This window comes from Meleagris gallopavo, chromosome 2 (assembly GCF_905368555.1).
Source record: "Meleagris gallopavo chromosome 2, MGAL_WU_HG_1.1, whole genome shotgun sequence".
Classification (NCBI taxonomy): Eukaryota; Metazoa; Chordata; class Aves; order Galliformes; family Phasianidae; genus Meleagris; species Meleagris gallopavo.
Genome location: NC_139405.1, coordinates 37,502,200 through 37,522,518, shown reverse-complemented (window position 1 = coordinate 37,522,518; position 20,319 = coordinate 37,502,200). Strand labels below are relative to the sequence as shown.

Below are 20,319 nucleotides of genomic sequence, written 5' to 3'. Positions count from 1 at the left end.
CACCAGCAGCACTGGCTCTTGTTTTCCCATGTTAATTCCACAGTGCCTGAAAAGCAGATGAACTGAATGCTGACAGACCATCAGCCTCTGCTGAGGGAGCTGGCAGGAGCGAGTCGTAGCCCTTGCGAGTGGGTTCCCCAAATATTTGCTGACAACAGAGAGCTCCCACATGGCAGAAACACCCAGAGCTATTGCATCTCTTCTTTGCTGGAAGCATGGTATTCTGAGAGCATCTCCACCCTCTGCTCCAGCACTGCAGCATCCCCGTCAGTGTGGAAAAACAAATTCAAAGAGCTGCTGTTCCAGACCTGCAGCACGAGGCTGCAACACTTCTCCCAGCCTCTCGTCAGTGATTCAGCTGCCAGACTTGAACAAGTCTCCACTGAGCAGGTGCCTTCAGAGAATCCAGCCTCTGCCTCTCAGAAGTTTCTGTTGAGTGCTGAGATCTGAGGCTGTTGGTTTTTTTCTAAGGTTTCTTAGCTCAACCTTTTTTTCCCTGTGAAGAACAACCAAAGGCAAATTCCAGATATTTGCCAAATCTCAGGTCTCTGCTCCAAAGGCAGAAAGTGCTGGAGTTTCTCAACTGATCATTTTTAGAACATGTTTGAATATGAAGAAAAAAAATTGTTTCTCTCATCTCTTTCTTAGAAGCAAGCAAAAACATTTTTGCTGAAGTTTCCCAAACACATTCAGCTGAAGAGAGATACTCAGAGCAGAACATGTCAACTCAGCAGTAAGCTGCTGGGGTTCCCAGGGGCTGTAGGCAAAGAAACATTTGGTCTTACAACAAGAAACAATGGGCCTTGAAAATAGATAGACACCACAGTCATCAGATACATGCAATTTAAACAGAATTTCTGTTGAGCCAGGAGCAGAGAGAACAAGATGCTGGGGATATGCTCTATGCAAGGAGGCCATGTACATGGTTTCATGCAAAAACAAACAAACAACAAAAAATCAAGCCCCATCGCTCTTTTCTACTCTCTATTCTCCCTCTCTGCATTGCTTCTACCATTCTCTCTTTCCATTCTCTCCCTTCCCATCTCACACCCATTTCCCCTCCTTTGGAGCAGGAATACCACAGCCCCACATGCTGATGGCGGGTGTGCAAGGCAAGGGCTGCAGCAGTGCCTCAACAAGCCCAGCCAGCAGCCTCGTGCCCCTTCCTCCTCTTGAGAGGTTCACACGGTTTGGTAGGCAAGCTTCCTGCCGCCTGCCCGGTCAGCTCTTTATTCATAGGCAAACTGCACTCCTCTGTTTGGCTTCCAGAGAAGAATAAGTATAAAAAGCTCTGAAAATCTTGCTGCTGAGCCAGCAGGAAACTCAAACTGCTCTGAGCATGGGAACCAATAGAACTGCAATGGCTAGCACAACAGGTATTGTTTGGGAGGAAATCCCTGCAGCAGGCACAGCTGCCTACACACACACACACGTGCATACATACATAACACATAGCACACATTATTTATCTATGTATATGCACAGTAAGGGCATGGAAAAGGGGAAGGCTGGGGAAGGGCCAGTGGGTTGAAGTGGGTTGATCAGCAGTATTCAAGAAAGACTAAGAGAACTGCTCAGCCAAGCCAAACAGCTGCCTTATTACCCAAATAACTGATCTGTTCACATCTGCACCGTATGGGACCTCATAGAACCATAGGATCATTAAGGTTGGAAAAGACCACTAAGACTATCAAGTCCAACCTCTAACCCATCCCCACCATGCCCACTAACCATGTCCCTCAGTGCCACATCTCCATGTTTTTTGAACACCTCCGGAGATGGTAACTCCACCACTTCCCTGGGCAGCCTGTGCCAATGCCTCACCGCTGTTTCTGAGAATAAATGCTTCCTAATATCCAACTTGAACCTCCCCTGGTATAACTTGAGCCATTCACTCTGGTCCTATTGCTCTTACCTGGGAGAAGAGGCCAACCTCTGTCTTGCTACAATGTCCCATCACGTAGTTGTAGAGAGTGATGAGGTCCCCTGAGCCTCCTCTTCTTCAGACTAAATGATAACAGTTCCCTCAGCCACTTCCCCTAAGTCTTCTGCTCCAAAGCCATCACAGGTTTGTTGCCCTTCCCTGGACACACTCCAGGGCCTCGATGCCTTTTTTTGTAATGAGGCCCAGAAAGTACCTCAAAGTAAGGTAATGGTAAGGTAGCGGTAAGGTAATGCTGGTCTTGGCCTCCTGACCTTGGTTCTTAACAGGTCTTGCTATGGGCCTGTTCTCATTTTTATCAGGAGTGAGTTCATGAAGCAAATCTCCCAGTTGTGACACTCAGCATGTTTTGATTTACATCAAGGAGCACAGTTTGTATCTGGATTCCTCTCAAATGAAATGAAAATGAAAGGTAGACTTCAGGAGAGCACCTCCTGCACTCCAGACACTAACAAGCACCCAGTCTTCAGGAACAGATACAAGTATCTGAAGTAAATCCGTGGTCCTCAGCACCAGTCATCTACTTCTATGGATCTGCTTCCACTGCACCACACTAACTTCTAACACAGATAGTGTCTACCTGCAAATATGTTGGAGAGGAGAGGAGAGGAGAGGAGAGGAGAGGAGAGGAGAGGAGAGGAGAGGAGAGGAGAGGAGAGGAGAGGAGAGGAGAGGAGAGGAGAGGGAGAGGAGAGGAGAGGAGAGGAGAGGAGAGGAGAGGAGAGGAGAGGAGAGGAGAGGAGAGGAGAGGAGAGGAGAGGAGAGGAGAGGCAGCTTGAATTAAATGCGCTTTTTTTTTTTTTTTTTTTAACCAAAAAGGGAATAAAAGCTATGGTAAAACAGCCCAGAAACCCCACATTCAAAAGGAGTTATGATATTTGAGTTTAACAAGACTATAGAGATCTGTAGAGCTCTCCCTCTATAGATAGTAAGAAAATAAATGTGAGAGCAGCAAGTCACCCCATCCAGCTCAGTCATCCCTTGCAACCATCTCAAGGAGAAGCAGCTGTGAAATCCTCAGGTAAGACAGTGTGTGACCCCAAATCTCATGACCATGAAAAGGTGGCCAGAAGAGCAACACACACCTCGGAAAGTGAGAAAGCAAGTAGAGTGAAAGGGCCAAGCTTCACATCAATATTAAAACATGCAAGTGACAGATTGCCAGGATGGGATTGATCTTTGTTTCCCAAATATTCCACACTGAATTGCATTATAAGCACTGCCATTCAGAGTCCCAGCATTTATGCATGGCCACATTTCTGAATTGACTTAAAGCTTTCTGCAACAGGATTTTATCACTTCACAGAAAGGGGTCAGCTGTGAAAGTCAGATCTAGACTGAGATCCAGTGTCCTCAAATGGCTCCTTTTGGGAGAATGAAGGATTGCCAGTCTGGGGTTGTGTCCTAACCCCACCCCATTGTAGAACGAGGTGGAGGAGCACCCGTGCATCTGAGGTCATTCCTTGACTTCAGTTAAGCCATTTGGGGGTAGGAAAGCTCAAGGCAGTCTTATTTTGGATGAGCACCAAAAAGCAGTCTGGGAACTTGGCTGAAATGAGCTAACTCTCCAAAGCAAGTAACACCAGTGGAAAATGTGGGTAAGAGCTTACCTCTGCTCTTTGTAGCTTTCCTGTAATAGGTTTTTCCTCTGTTGCATGGGAGCTCTGAGAGCAAGCCCATTTCCACTCCAAGGTGAGGGAATTAAAGTGCAGCACCACGCTCCTGCACAGCATTCAGGTCACATTGTGGTCTACACTTGGAGATGCTGCCGGCACAGCGCATCAGTCACAGCCTCCCACGTCTCTGCAGGATGAGCATGGAGCAGGCGGTGCCATCAGCAGCACCAGGGAGAAAGCCCTGCATGCTGGCTGCTTTTTGTTACCAGAGCCCCTATATGGGAACAGAACTGCAGAGCAAGACAACACTTCTCATCTGAAGGAGAATATTTCTTCCTCCATTAATTATTTCCCATGCTATTCCTGGCAGTGACCTTCGCTAAAAAGGAAAAAAAAATTCCATTTCTTTTATATCTTTTATCCAACTTCCTATTCTAAAGCCTCTGGCTAGAATGAGTCACATTTATATCTGCTATCCCATTACATTATGCATTATCAATGCTGCTACCCGTCCTCTCTTTCTCACCACTTTGGCTTGTTGTCGTTAGAAGGGGCAACTTGCTGCTACACTTAAAGATTGCGTGCCTAGGTGGTAGTGCCCCTAATACCCTTGTCTCATCTGTGGAAGCAATAATGTTAGAGACAGCTGGCCTCACACCTCAGCTTGAAGGGAAATCACCCTGGTCAAGTGCAGGGAAGTGTTTATCTGTGGCAGAGCAGATGCTGCCTCCTCTTTGGCTGCTCACAGTGACATCCCTGGTGTACACTACTTGCCCTTCAGCAGCCACTCACTCATTCTAAGATAGCTCGCATAGTTTTCCTTTAGCATCAACCAAACCTCCTCCCAGCAATATATGGGGCTGGTAAGAAGCTCCAGTAGAGAACTCTCCGAGAGCCACCCTCACATTCACAGCCCTCTGAGAGCACTTCCCATAGAAGAGAGTGAGCTGTAAGTGTAGAGTGAGTTTAGGGACATGGTTTAGTGGGCAATATTGGCAGTAGGTGGATGGCTGGACTAGATAACCTTAGAGGTCTTTTCCAACTTTAATAATTCTATGATTCTATGGTCCTAGGTCTCTCATTGCATTCATACTTTCTTCTTCTGCCATATAAATGATGGCTGAGACACACTGCTCACAAAATATTATAGAATAACAGAATCACCACGGTTGGAAAAGCACCAAGATCATCTAGTCCAACCAATATTTCCCAACCAAACCATGTTCCTTAGTACCACATTGACACATTCTTGAACACCTGCAGGGATGTTGACTCCATCACCTCCCTGGGCAGCCCATTCCAGCACCTCACCTTTCTTTCAGAGAAAAAATTTTTCCTAATATCCAACCTGAACGTCCAGTGATGCAACTTGAGGCTGTTCCCTCTAGTCCTATCAACTTCCATATGAAAGGGGCACTTATAAGTAAACTGGATGCCGGACATATTTCATCTTTTTTCAAATGTGCATTTGGACAGCGGCAATGGTCAAAGCCTCCTGTCAGAACTGGATGTTTCCTCCATTGCTGAGAAACCTGTGACACACAGCAAACTGATGGGAAAAAAGCTAGTTGCTGGCAGGGCAGAAAATCCATCCACTTCCAATGCTTGTGGCATCCCAGGTGGGTCTGTGCAGAGCAAACAAACTGCTTTTTTTAAATAAACAGCATCATGCACCATGGTGTGAAAGCAAGTAATTTAAGGCATATTGCAAGTGTGACAAAACAGCAGGAGGGAAGGCAAGATCTGAGGTACTTTATAAAAGTATGCTTATTCTGCTGACATCCACAGAAGAGGTCATGGTCTGGGAAGAGCAAAATATTTTCATGAGTCGTTGTTACTGCTAGTGCAGGTCTGTTTGTCTTTCTGTGACAGTGACAACTAATCACTGTGCTTGAAGTTGTATTGTAGGATTTTAGCTTAAAAATCAAAACCAAAAGAAAACAGGAGAGCCACTTCGAATACATATATATTCAGGTCTCTAATTAAATAAACAAACTAACATGGCACATGAAAAAAAAAATAAAGACTTTTTCTTTAAATTTAGTGCTGCTTTCATCGCACCATTGGCAATAGGCATGGAATTTTTTCAGTAGCTTTTTTCTTATCTTGAATAATGGATGTGCACTACCTTCCCTTGCAAAACCATCTCTCGACATTTGTAAGCTTTGTTGATAGAGGAAAGGAGGCACTCAGGACCTTCTGAGCAAGATCTTACTCACAGGTACAAAGCTTTACTCAACTGATGAAAGAATCCTCTCAGAAATGCTAATATCAGCACTTAGACACAGTGGCCAAAATAAACATAACAGTTGGTACATTATTCTTTTTGGATCCTTTGCCAATTTATAGTTCTTCAGAATTAGTGTTGAAATAGTGTTTTGCTGGAGAAGAATGAACACACATTTCTGAATTAAAATCAACTGATGGTAATAGATGATGCACCAGTCCCAAGAGAGGGCTTCCCTGTCAACTCAACCAAAGTGAGAGGAGGAGGGGCAGTGAAGAGATGGAGCATTTTGATAACTTGGATCATATCTGACTACTTGCATTCCCTTGGGAGATTTACTACTACTTCTGAGAGCAGCAGCCAAAAGTATGCTTTGATGTATCTTTTATCTAAGCCTATCTAAATACCATCTTGATAAATTACATTTGTGCAGTTGAAGCACTGAACCAGAGAGAGAGCTTTTGTTCCTCTTTCTATCATAGGCTCTTGGTGTGTCCTTGGAGAAGCAACAGAGATTCACATGCCACATGAGTCCCAGCTGATTGGAAGCTGGCAAATGTTGTCCCAGTTTTCAAGAAGGGTATGAAAGAAGATGCTGGTAATTACAAGCCTGTCAGTCTCTCTTCAGTGCCTGGTAAAATTATGCAGAAAATTATTCTGGAAGTTACTGAAAAACACTTGAAAGGCAACGCAGTCGTTGATCACAGCCAACTCAGGTTCCTGAGGAGAAAGTCCTCTTTAACAAACTTAATTTCCTTTTATGCCAAGGTGACCTACCTTGTTGATCAAGGGAAGCCAGCTGATGTGATCTTTTTGGATTTCAGCAATGATTTCAATACTCTTTTTCACCATATCCCTCTTGACAAAATGTCCAGCATCCAGCTAGACATAATGCAACAAGTGTACATTTGGTTCATGGGTCGGGCTCAAAGTGTTACAGCAAATGGGCTTACATCAAGCTGGTGGCCAGTCATTAACAGGGTTTCACTGGGCTCCATTTTAGTCAGTTCTCTTCAGTGCTTTTATGAATGGTCTGGACACAGAACTTGAATCCATATTAAGTAGGCTTGCAGATGATACTAAATTAGAATAGAATCACAGAATCATACGCTATCCTGAGTTGGAAGAACCCCACAAGGATCGTGGAGTCCAACTCTTAGCTCTACATAGAACTACCCAAAAGTCAAACCATTTTTCTGAAAGCATCGTCCATATGCGTCTTGAAGTCTAGAATGCACTGCTGTAGACTCCCCTGATTGCAGAGAGGTCTTGCAGGGAAATCTCAGCAAATTAAAGGGCTGGGTAACCATCAACCATGTGCAGTTTAAGAAGAATATTAAGAAAAGGTTCTTCACCAATGTGTGGTCAGGCACTGGAACAGGCTCTCCATGGCAGTGGTCACGGCCCCAATTCTTTGGAGTTCATGAACTATTTCGACAATGCTCTCAGACACAGAGTTTGATTTTGGGTGGTCCTGTGTGGAGCCAGGGCTTGGACTCAAAGTCCTTTCCAGCTTAGAATATTCCAGAATTCACCTGGGCCCCTATCAGCCAAGTTGAGGAGAGATCACTTGCCTGCAGAGCAGCAGAGAAGGAAGCTCTGTGCATCATGAGATGGACAGGGCCCACAATGCTGAGTCCTCCTGAAACCAGTGAAAACAAATCAATGCTAGTCAGATGTAAGTCGCCCTAAAATTAATAATATGATTCACTGGGAAACAAACTCCTTAGTTCTAAAAGTTACCAGCAACAATCATCTCTTCTGACCCTATTTCTTCCATAAGTAAAGGACCATTTGGAAGGTCACTGGCTATAAGGTAAAGCAAGTGACTTTGCTTTGAATGCAGGGGAATATGTCTTAAATTAGGCCTGTTGAGTTTATGCTGAAGAGGATTACAGTTTCTCACGTGCTCCATAGCATAGCCCAACCATGCAAGGTGACTTCTCTGGCTAAAATTCCAGGAGGACATCCAACCTTGCCCATGGGCATTTCCCCAGTGATGAGAAAATAGATGGAAACAGAGTTGCCAGAAGAAACTGTCGAGAGCAACAATAGGATTCCTGCAAATAAAAGAACTTCCTCAGATCAAAGAGGACAAGCATTTTTTGCTCCTCACCCTCCTCCGCCCCCAGGTAATGGAGAGCTGCTGGATTCAGCTAGAGGAGAAGGGAGGATGAAGGAATAAGAAGCAATATTTTTGGTAAGGGATTGTGTACAGTAAATAACAGCTGCAAACACTCCCCAGGGTATTGAAGACATTATAAATTGGGGGTTTTCTTCCCCAAATCAGACCTCAATGGGAAGCGAGTTTTACCCTTCATAAAGGAGTGCTCTACAATAAGCTTGTTAAGCTTGGAAAGTGCTCTGGGAGCCCCTGGGATGAAAGGCGCTCTAGGAATGAAAGCTGATATTTATGATTATTGTTTGAAAGGAACAGAGAGAAACACTAGTGTAAAATATGAATGGCTGCTGGTGCCAAAAGGTCCATTGTTGACTTGGTGCCAAGGAAGATATTCCCAGCTCTCAAACCTGGATGACAAGGATTTAGAAGGTGCAAGAATTGGAAGTGACTCCTGTAAATAATAGCAAACAGCAAATGTAGGGCAAATTGGTGTCTTGTGAGTTTTTCTTTTCTTCGCCATAAAGTGCAGGCCATATGATCTCTCTCACCCCGACTCTGCCAGCCAAAACAAGCACCCATTAACTACGGTACTGCTGGTCTGCACTCCTTTTAAAGGAAGAACTTTAGGAGAGGAGGGGAGAGGCATATCCTTCCTAAGTGATCAAATGTAATGGATTGGCCTGAGTAGATTCATATCTAATCTCACACAACCTTCTAAAAAGCAGAATCAACCCCAGACTATCGTAAATTAAACTTCCCTATTTCAGAAAGCAATGAGGGAAGAGAAGCAGGCTAACAGACTATGTTCCTGCAGACACTACCTGCATGCTCTCAGCTTGCATAAATCTCTTCTGTTGATTTTACACCGGGCATCTGGATCCCTGATGTGGCATTCTGCAGCTCCCAGAGAGGATGTTTTTCCATCCAGAATTGGTACTGAGAAATCTTCACCTCAGTCTGTCAATCTTCCACTTTTTCCCCGAGAAAAACTAAAAGAAAATCCTTAGAGAGAAAAAATTCTTCTTCAGTTCTTCAAAAACAAGCTCAAAAGTGACTCTAGTGCTGAAGAAACCTTTACAGCAAAAACCCACAGGATCTCAAGAAGTGGTGTTTTTCCTTTTTTTAATATAGCAAGAGAAGAACATAGCATGTGCCAGAGGCTGAAAGCTAATGCCACACACATTTAAATTAGATATTAGGTGCAATTATTTTTTTTTAACAAGTGAGTGTGATTAACCATGGCAATGAATTATCATAAAGAGCTCCGGTTCTCCAGCTCTCAGGCTCCAAATGAAGATGGGAAGGCATTCTTTGAGCAGACAAAGGTAGCTAAGCTAGAAGAGGAGGATGGCACTAGGGAGAGGGAGAGCCTATGGGTTAGCACTCTACCCAGGCTAGCAACTCACTGCATCCCTTTGGGCCTTCCAACCTCTCTGTGCACCAGTTCCACACTTCATAATGTGACTGTGCCACCTGCTAGCCAGGAGAGCGCTGTGAGTGCTCACTCTGTGCCACTGAAGCCTTGCCTCCCATTCCAGAGAAGCGTGGTTTCCCCAAACCATTGGGACTGGTGGTACCAGCAGCCCTTTGCTGGTGTGTGCCAATGCACTGGCATGATATAAGGGAGCAAAGGAGCAAACTCCTAAGAAAGGAGCTGTGTGCTGTAGCTCACAGCTGGTTGTAACCCACCAAGGACTGGTGCAGGACACACCTGCCAGCTCCTCTCCCTTCTCGCTGCTCCATTTTTAGGAACAGCCTAATACCAATGGGTCTGTATTAGTAACAGAAAGTCCTTGGCCTTTTTGGTTTTTTTTTTCCTTTTCCCTTCAGCTATTTAGGCCAACTCTGGATAATCATGCTTTCTAACTTAGACTCAGTCAGTGCCATGGCAACCATTTCAACACGCAGCTCATAGCCGGCCTCTGAAAAGCACAGCCCCTCTGAGAAGCACGCACACCTTGATGCTTCGTGAGAGGCATGAAGAGAGGAGTGCTGCCATCTGCTACACTGACACATTTTTATACTGTCTTACCTCTGGCAGCATGAATATCTGCTTTCAGCTCTGAATAGCTCATCAACTTCTGTCCCCATTCCCTCCCAGAAAAAGAGGTTCTATAAGAATTGGCACAGATTTATGAAGATGAAAGAGAGAGGTGTAGGAAGGGAAATGCACTTGGAAATTCCACTCTCTGGCCTTTGAATTCACCCTTGCAAGAATGCAGCTAAGCCTGTCCTGATACTGCTTTGAAGGAAATCCTGTTTTGTTCTGTTGTGTCACCATGGAAAAGGAGAAAACTTCTAGGGCTTGCTTTCGGTTTTTCTTGAATCGCAAGAGAGAGATGGCAGCCATGGAGGAGCGTGGGCACTGCTCTTCCTCCTCTGCAAAATGCCTCCTGTTTGGTAATATAACGGCTTTGCCCCAAGCAAAACCAGATCCACACCTCTCTATGTGAGCAAGCCTCAGACAGCACTGGGAAAGAACCCATCTGGAGCATTCAGGTGTATTTTCCCAACCATTGTCCCTGAGTTTCCCTTCAAAATCTAGTAGCTGGGTTTGCCTTTGACCACTTGTGATGGCTGCTCTCGACAGTCGGCTGGCACAGTGCAGTGCTGCACCCGTGTCTGTCGTGCTGGCTGCCAACATGCATCTCTTCTCACTGAACATGCTCTTCTCCCCAGCACAGTCAGGGAGGAGGCTCTGGCTGCCAGTGCCACAGTATAAAGAAAATCTTATTAATTTCTTTATGTAATTGTGGCTGCCCTGTGGAAGAACCTGATGCCACATCTTGAATGTTTTCTTTTATGTGTTTGTGTGTGTAGGTTTCAAATAAATATGTACAGAGCACTTGTAGCGTCATGTTGACCCTGACCTGGGGTAACTACACCTTCCATTCCTTTCTTTCCATCTTTTTCTGCATTCGTACCATTGTGCACTGCCAGCTGGCAGCAGCCACCAGCAAGATCTGCCCCCATCCCTGCCACCTCCTTGTCACTAGTAAGAAAAAAGCTTCTGCTTCTGACCAAGAGAGAGGAAAAATCCAGGTGACAAACAGATATATGTCAGTGCACCCAAAACAGCCAAAATGGGTGAAACATTTGATTTCAGTTCGAACACACCACTTGCCGATGCTTGCCATAGGAGAGCACAAACACGATACTTCACACTGATATTTTTTCTAGGAACGAATTCAAGAGACCAGAGCCAGCAGTCCCTTAAGGCAGGTGGATCAGTCTGAGCCAGAAGGTAAATACAACATCGCAATTGCCTTTGCCCTGTTATTTTAATGCATGCGCGTGCAGGCACACACGGTGTTTCGTAAGCCCTGCATATGTACTTCTCAATCAAGTATCATTTATATACACCATCTTTCACTGAAATCAAACCTCTGAGATCGCTGAGGTTAGGAAACACGGTGTCCTCAGAGAGACACATCATGGACAGCCCAGTAAATCTCTGGGACTTCTGACCGTGTACAGACTGCCCTGGGGAACCCGCAGCCTCAGCTGTCCTTTCTAATCTGCAACCTAAAGTCAAGATCCAGGTTGGCAGGAGGAAAATATAGGACACAAGCTTTTAGCCAACATGTTAAAGTTAATGCGTTTCTGTAGCTATAATAAGCACAGACAAAGTTATGAAGCTCTGTCAGACTGGGAATACCACCTCTGTGGCATGCATATAGCATTGGCCTGATACTGCAAAGCTAAATTTCTGCAAATAGCCAAAATGCCTTTTACCACCTTCCACTTTCCCAGGGCCTCTTCTTCTGGTGGTCCCTCACTGCTCCATGCATTAGGAGGCTCTCTTACCACTCTCCTGTCAGGGAGGGAACAGAGGGATGATGACTAGAAATGAAGCTGGAAGAGAGACTCTTTTATCATATCCCACTTTAGGTAACTTGCCTAACACAGATGGACCAGCAGCATCTAGAGCAGAAAATCAAAGTAGTGAACCAGGGCATAGGAGGAGGAGCTCAGCCCTCTCCACATCCAACCCTCAGCTCAGCCCAGGACGCAGCCTTGCACAGGGCTGCCAGCACTCTCCTACCCTGTTGGAAAAGCACATCTCAGGAGGGACTCAGGGACTGCTCCCAACAGGTTTGCATGTGGCTATATGGATGTGGAGGAGAAAGGGAGTTTATCTGTACCACCGCAGCCACTTTCCTTAGGCAGAAAGCAACTCCAGTTCCTGCTCACTTTATTAGCACTAACACAGCCATTATACCCACAGGCCACTTCGGACTTCAGCCAACAAGTGAACTGCCCTGCCTTTGTTTTGATGAAATCAGGACGCGTCCCTGAGCCAGCTGCACAAACCCTGTACTCCACTTTGTTCCAGTGCATAGTCCCACAGGCCAACCCCAGCCACCAGCTGCTCAGACCAGCACACCTGCTGCTGCCGAGGTAGAAGGGAGAAGTGCTGACCTAGGCACTGCCACCTCTCAGCTGGGCGCTGTGCCTGCCTGAGGGCAGCTTGCCCTGCTGTGCTCCATCAGCATAGAGCCCACCTGCCTGAGGGTCAGTTCAACCCTCTAGAGGCTCCCGGCATAATCTGAGCTGTAAACGGGGGCAAATGGTGTGGTGCTTCTTGAGGGCCAGATCCACCCTTCCTCTTATCTTTCAGCAGCAGGAGAGCAGCAACGCTCACTTACTTTGTTTTGCATTCTGTCTGCATTAACAGTGCACCCTGCTGTGACCCCATGCGACCTTGGAAGCAGCACCCCCATTTCTCCCCAGCAGTCTGGGCAGCACGGCACCTTCTCTTGATGGTACCGATCTGAGGAAAGCTGTGCAGAAACCTGCACTCTTTTCACATGCTTTGGAATCCAGTATTAGGAGTTCACCTGCTTTCCATCAGGATATGCAAGAGGTTAGGAAGAAACTTAACTCAGAGGAAGTTCCTTACATCTACTTGAGGATATGTCCTCTTATGTTCCAAGGGAGGGTGCTGGCATGGGAATGAGATCAGGGCTGTTCCCAAACAGGTCAAGGGAGATTACAGACAAAAGCAAACACTGCAAAAATCTGTTTGAGTTCAAGCAGAGAAATTGCTTGAATGGGTTTTTAACCCTTTTTCTTTTTCCTAATAATGAACACTTTCTTTTTTGCAAGCATGCTCCTGGAATGAGAAGTCTCATGGTTTAGGGATACGTTCACAAGGGGAACATTCACGTGACTTTTCAGATCGCATTCCTCCTATTTATAAGAGCGTTAGTCATCCACTTAGAGAGCAGAACTAACACCGTGTTTGTTAAATGACTACATGGGCACTATGAATAACCAGCAGAGGGTATTTAAAACCGCAGTTACATCCAAGAGCACCCAGAGCGTCCATAGCCAGCACACATTTAGACAAAGCATAAATGATACTGCACGTAACATGCATTTAAAAGGCAGTTTGAAGGCAGCTTCCTCAAAGGAAACATGGGCTAAAAATCCACTGGATAGATTATTTTCCAGAGATAGTTCACCTAGTTCATTAGGCATGTAGGATAGCTGGCAACAGAGCATGACAGCTGAAGACTTGAAGCTGAACAAAGTCCAGGCAGAACTGCACAAAGCAGCAGATGGAGCACAATTCCTCAGCGCTGCAGCCTGATCCTGACACTGTGCAGAAAATGTCAAGAGTGTACTGCTACAGGTTTGCAACTTTGTCACTGGCAAACCAGATGTTTAAGAACTCCCAGTAATGCCCAGCTTGCTGACTAACACTTAGCTTGAGGGAAAGAACAATACCAACCACACGTGCTGTTAGCCCCAACACGTTTCCAAGCCCCAGCCAATATAAGTAGACTTTCCAAGCCCCAAATCTTATCAGTGCCTGCAACATACTTCCACAAACAGTACCAGCTCCTGGGTCAGAGGATTTCCAGGCAAGCAGGACTTCCCCACTCATCTGAGTGCAGGTATCTGGCAGGAGAAAATCTGGATGAGGAGGAAGAGTGAAGGACAAAGAGGTGCGATATTGAAGAATGTTATGCCAGAACATGCAGAGTGGAAGGAGTTTGACTTCCCACCAGCCCCCCACTCTAGTGCTATTGTCCCATGACACACTTCCACACAGCAGGGAATGGCCTTGCAGGGACACCAGTTGCCTGGGTATACTACACTTCGGGCCAGACCTTCTTAGGGTGAGGATGGTCATTGTAAGCAAGAGGCACAAGGCGCAGCCACATGGCAGCGCCAGGCAGCTGCCCATGCCAGCAGACCTTTGCGGCATCAGCCTGGCCAGAGAGGTAAACATCACTCCAGAGGCAGCGGCAGAAAGGTTCAGTGAGAACGTGGCAGCTCTGGGTGCAAATATCACTTCCTTATTGCAGCCTCCGTGAGCAGCCCTGCCTTGCAATACTGAGAATGTTTTGAACGGCAGAGCCCAGGCAGTGAATCATCTTATAATCATGGCTGGTGTGTCCCAGCTTCCATGTATCATCAACTCCTCCTCTGGGTCAAGCAATCATTTGAGGGTGAATCATCGCTGCACAGGTTTCTCCCAGTGCAGGCAGGCGTGCAGCAAGCAGAGCTGCTTGCCATCTGCATCAGCCAGACCAACAGGGCTGCAGGAGAGACTGAAAAAGCCGAGGGAAAGAGTAGCAAATCCAGAGCAGGAAGACAGCACATTTGCTTCCTCTGCAGACAAGATGGAGGCTGAAATGATGGTGTGTGGACTTTTCTGTTTTCTCCCAGTTCACTACCCATGCCCCAGATCTCGTGCTGCATGAAGGAGCCGTGTTCCAACATCAACCCAAGCCAGGCCTGCCCTCACGCTGCCTGCCCAGGCCTCAGGAGGCTAGAGGCAACTCTCATTCTTGTCTGGGCCAGGTAGGGGAAGGACTCATCAGGCCTTACCTCCACCCTCTTTTTAATATCAAGTAATAACACTATTTAGCACTTCCATAATTACCTTGCACTCTGGTATCACAGACACAGCTGAATTGGAAGTCATTAAGATCGTTGTAATGAGCTTCAGTGGATCCTTTCAATTGGAGGCATTCTTTAGCCAGCTCTCATTTTCGTGGTTATATCTGAATAAGCAGTATGCATTGAGGTGAGGTTCACAGATGAGACACTCTGGCATAAAAGCAGACTCCTACTTGCAAAAGCAAAGTGTCATTATGCATCATGTTTCACCAACTTCAAAATGCCAAGGAAGGCAAATCAGGTTATAACCGGCTCCACCTACGACTTGTAGGAGCTGCAAGGTTATTCCCATGGACTGGCACTTGGGAAAGGTCAGCCATGACCTCACACAGAGCAGCCCTTTCTCAGCAACCACTGTTTGGGAGCCTTTCACCGGCCCTCTCTTGGTAAAGAGAAAAGGGCAGGAGGCCAGCAGCCCCGGGAGCACCTTGCCCAGGAAACAGGAAAACAGTGATGACCTAGTGAAGGTGCTGGCAGAGCCCTGGGCTGCTGCCCTTTGCTCCGATGGAGGGGCATGCAGATATGAGGCTGTCCTGGCCGGAGCGCTGCGTTCAGAACCCTCTGGAGAGAAGGGACTGGCTGGTCCTGGGTGTGTTCTTAGCCACGCTTCTTGGTAGGGCCTTTAAATAAGAAGGAATTAAGTATCCCTTTAGTTGTGGGTATGTCAGTTCTCTGCTCATAAATGCAAATAAAGGCACTTCATCCATTTTTGTCTGTCGTTTGTGTTTGGGCTGTAAATTCCTAGGGAAAAAAGAAACAAACAAACAAAAAAAAAACAACAGGGGTTTCCAGGTGTACCTGTCCTATTAATGATAAAAATAATGTGCTGGTTTTGTCATTAGAGTAGGAGGAAATGTTAGCATACGGAACAAACACTTGTACTGCAATTTCTTCTGTTTAGAAAAAGAACAAAAAGATAACAGTGTGAGACTTTGACCAAGAGCAAAGATAAAATCAGGGCAGCTGACTCAGTACAACAGAAAGGACTTAACAGAGCTGGCAACATTTCAGCCTAATCAGGAACCTGAACGCAGGAATATGTTAAAAGCAGCACAACATATCCACAATACTGCCAGCATGAAGAAAGAGTAACTGTTGGGAAAAGGCATTCTTTTCAATAGCATGGAAGTCCTAGCCAAGCACAAGCACAAACCTGTGTTTATTTGTTGGTGTTCAGTTACTGTCAATGTTGCAAACAAATACAAACAAGTCAGAGACTCCAACCCTGCGATGCTGTCCTCAAATACAGAGAAAACGTTAGTTAGTCTCCTAATGTCCCTGAGATGTAACTGTTCAATCCATTCCCCAGAAACAGGTAAAAACATGAGACTTGGCCAAGACCCAAACAAAGTTAGTCGCACTTTAGAAATGCAGCTAAGACACAGAGCTGCAGCTCTCCTTGGAGGCAAGCTAGCTGTTTTAAAAAACATTGGGAAGCAATGGTATTTCCTGAGTTCTGGCTGTACCTACAGTGTAAAGGAGCTTCCCGTGCCGTTTCCTTAATTAGCACAAATATGCTGACAACCTTCTCTATGCTGAAATCAAACCACAGACCAACCAAAAGTTTATCTACCTACGCATCCAAATCTACCACGTGCTGAACCAACATGTTTCAATGCTGTAATCAGTACTCCGATTATAACATGGCTTTGTCATGCATCCAGTTGCTGAAACAGATTTTGATGTCCCAATATGAAACCTATTTGTCCCGCAGTCAGCAAATATGAGAAGTGCCAATATATACATCCAATGTTTTGCAAGTGCTAAGACTGTGTGTTGGCATTATTGGAGCACACTGACCACCGCATGAATTTATAAATATGACCCAGCTGAATTAGAGAAATAACACAATTTGAAGGCCAGATTCTAATCTTGTTTAATCTGAAATAAACATGAAAGAACTCATTTGGCATCCAGTAATTTACTCTGGTTTCACCAAGCAGCAATCAAGGCCATAGTTACCTTTTCACAGTTTGACCTGAGCATAGTCCTGTCAACAAAACACATTATAATACAATCATGCAACAGTAAAACAGAAAAGACAGCATGCCAATACAGTAAATATTGTAGTATCAGCTCTAGAGAAAAGTTTAGCAACCTTATGATAGGTAGGGTTTAAGTGTGCGATCCCTTAGCTTCGTTCCTGAGACAATTTTTGCTTTGTTGGGAATGCAACTGGCAGGACTAATTCTAAAAGCAATTTCTGCACGGCCAGCTCATAGCTAATCCTGAGTGAAAGCTGTGACAGCTAATGCTGTTTCCCCACAGCTGAGGCAGCCAATTTTCTTGGTCTGGTTGTGTAGAACAGGGCACTGCGATGTGCCGGTGTGACTGACCTGATCCCTCCCCCCCATTTCAGTTATCCCTACAGCAGCACACCCCACGTCCCCACACTATGGTGCACAGCTTCCAGGAATCCACCTCCACTGCTGCTGGTCTGTGGCATCACTGCCCAGATTTTCCCAGAATCACTTGGCACAGACGTGGTCAGACAGCATGGCAGGCAGCCCTGCCAACATAGCTGCCGCTTGGAATATCTGCCCTGTGCACGTAAGCTGAGTGTCCTGCCCATTCCCCGCTGTAACTCTTTTAGCTGGGTACAAGGTCACAGTTATGAGAGCAACATGAATGTATCTTTGATGACATTGACATACATTACCCATAGTTTCTTGCCGAGAAGAAAAAGAATGCCAGAAAGTGATGCTCCATGAAGAACAAATTAGATCTCATTTTGTGTTCCTTCACCCTCAGAGAATGGCTTTGAATGTCACCGAATCCTGAGCCGAGACTGTCACCCAGCCCACAGGGAACAGGAGTGGGTGACAGCTAACTCATAGTCTGCATGCTGATGGAGCTTCTTCTTCCCTCAGTTTTATTTCAGGCCATTTATTTATCCATTTTTCAGTAGTTGTTCTCCAGTACCACAGAGCAGCTTTAGGACACAAACATGTTGCCATCAGGCACCTCGAGCTTTCCTTAGGTGCTGCCAATAGAAACATGTCCTGCAGACTACCATGACCAGATGGGGCTCTTCCTGAGCCAGTGGGGTCTTTACTCTCCCAGAGAGAAGGGGAGGGATGGAGTGAAAGTGACACTGACCTTCCTTGAAGAAGGGACTCCTTGATGGAACATAGGGCTGATTGCCAAAGCCACTGAAAGCCCGGGCCTAGGTAGTGAAAACTACGAAGCTGAGCCAGGTATGATTCAGTAATGCAAGCTACGTCGAGCAGAGTTTCCTCTTCCTAACCTCATTCCTTCTCTCTGAAAGATAGTTTGCATGTTTAACCAAATGGAAGCTGCAACCAAGACATCAAGACAGCTTGCCGACTGGGCTGTGTGTCAGCACGAGCCAGAGGGCTGTAAATCAGACAAGGTGCAGTCAGATCCTCTGGAAAGGCTTCCCTGAGGTTCCCCATTGTGCTAAAGCAGCAGCAAAAAAAATTTACCTTCAGACTGACACACCTTTGCCTCCCACAGAACTTAATATAAATCACGATTGCTCCTATTTAGAGAACAGAATGCTGCAAGCCTAATCACACTTCACCGGTTTTACACAGGTTTCTTTGCTTTCTTTGGAAATACCCCATCTTTACGTTACAGGTGTTGCCAAGACCAAACCTGACTAGGTCAGCACCTCTGAGCACTGCTAAGGTTTGGGTCTTCAACAACAAAACATCACTCTCCCCTTGGTTAGAAAGCTGCTTCTCTCTCTCAGCTACTTCCCAATGAAGACATAGTTTGAGAAGCTCACAAAAGGAGGGCATAGGCAGCTTGGATCCTGCAAACCATTCACTACACATGAACAAGCACCACACAAACTGGCCCCACAGCCCTGCTGGTGGGCATGACCAGGAGACACCACTATGCAAGGGAAAGCTCCCACAGATCCCCATCTCTGGAGGGTTTCTGCTGCACTGCCATGGCTGACCTGGTGGTTTGGGATGCCAAGGTCTTTCCTTCTGGAAACGAGTCCATAAGTCTATCAGCACAACTAACTCTCAGCATACTGCAGTGGAGCTGGCATCCTATTTTCTAGCCTTTGCAACCGCAGCTTTAAAAAGTTTCAGCCCACACCTTGTTTACAAAATCAGCTCAAAAAAACACCATGTTTTAGACTGCTGACAGAAGGCCAGTAGGTCTGACGCTGATCACTATCTGTACAGGCCCCACACTAAAGAGTTATAATGCTAAGAGAAAATGCAGAAGACCAAGAGGAGTCCAGCCCCACTTCTCACCCCACAGATAACACTGTGACCAGTGAACACCTCACCCTGTGTTACATAGAGAAAATCTTCTCCTTTTCTGCCAACGTACAACACCATGCTGTGGCATAAGCCCAGAGTGGGGGTGTACTGTAGAAGTTCCAGGAAGCTTTGGAGACAGGATTTGTCATTTATTTATCAGAAAACTCAGATAAAATTGTACTACTTACATTGCTATAGGGTAAGGAAGAGAGACAGACAGACAGACAGACAGACCGACCATTCACCCATTCACTTTTTTAGGAGATCTGCTGTAGCATATATCTGGCAAGTGGATTCTCCGAATTTTCCTCACCTGAAGAACATGAAATCATATTTCATCATGTACCACTAGTTCTCCAGCTACCATTCTTGAACCTAGTCAGGCACTACTTATAGCCCCAAGGACCAAGTGCCCTCTTGGCTATTCCTAAGCCTTGCTCTCTGCCCTCCCATGGGGAACAAGACCCTCTGGGAACTCTTTTCCCATTGAAGCTGGCTGAGCTGGCTCTACTTTTCCCCTGGAGATTAGGTGTGTCTGGAGCCAAGGTCCTGAACTGACCAGATCTCAAATAAATTAGTAGTTTATGCAGGCAAAATTTGACAAGAGATAGTGGAAATAAATGACAGCCTAATATCTGAGGGGATTCTGTGCGCTGTTTTGCTCGTGTCTACTAATCCACAGGTGTCCTACAAGCTGAAGATATTTCAGCTGACTTGTTTTTTCATGCCACCCTCGCATGTTTCTAAAAGCATCTTTCCTTCTGATCACATGGCAGCAGGTACTGACTTGCTTACACATAGCACTTATGGTGATTGGGCTGAACACATTCTGTGCAGGTGAGCCTTGCAATATTGTCTAGGGATACAGAGACATCGCCCCACCCACGCAGTCATGTTTTTCTCAGCGTTCCCCCTGATATGGCCCTGTGCGATGCCTGGCCGCTTTCAGATGAGAGCTTGCTCTCCCTCTCCTCCACCCCTCTGAGCTCAGCAACCAGAAATACAGAGGAAAACTTCTGGCCACGTAAGCCGAGGATGAGCAAAGGGCCAGCCCACGCTCTGTCCGGCAGCACCAATGCCAGGTTACACAGGGACATGCCAGCAGAGCCCGCATACCACTGCCGGGCTGTGTGCAGTCCAGAGCCGACTGACTCTGCTCAGGAGACCCAAATATAAACAGTACTTTTCTGTGAGGAGTGGCTGGCATCCAAATACTCCCCCAAGTTAGTCACAGGTTGAAATAAATAAATAAA

General features: G+C 46.0%; 1 long non-coding RNA gene across 1 annotated transcript in view; it reads right to left on the bottom strand.

Annotated features, from left to right (window-relative positions):
• The window catches only part of LOC104909683 (uncharacterized), a 110,180-nt gene extending 107,558 nt beyond the window's left edge, over positions 1-2,622 (bottom strand). The window contains exon 1 of the long non-coding RNA XR_014882134.1: positions 4-2,622. This is a non-coding gene — a long non-coding RNA (uncharacterized LOC104909683). The remainder of the gene's footprint in view (positions 1-3) is intronic.
• Positions 2,623-20,319: the final 17,697 nt, after the last annotated feature.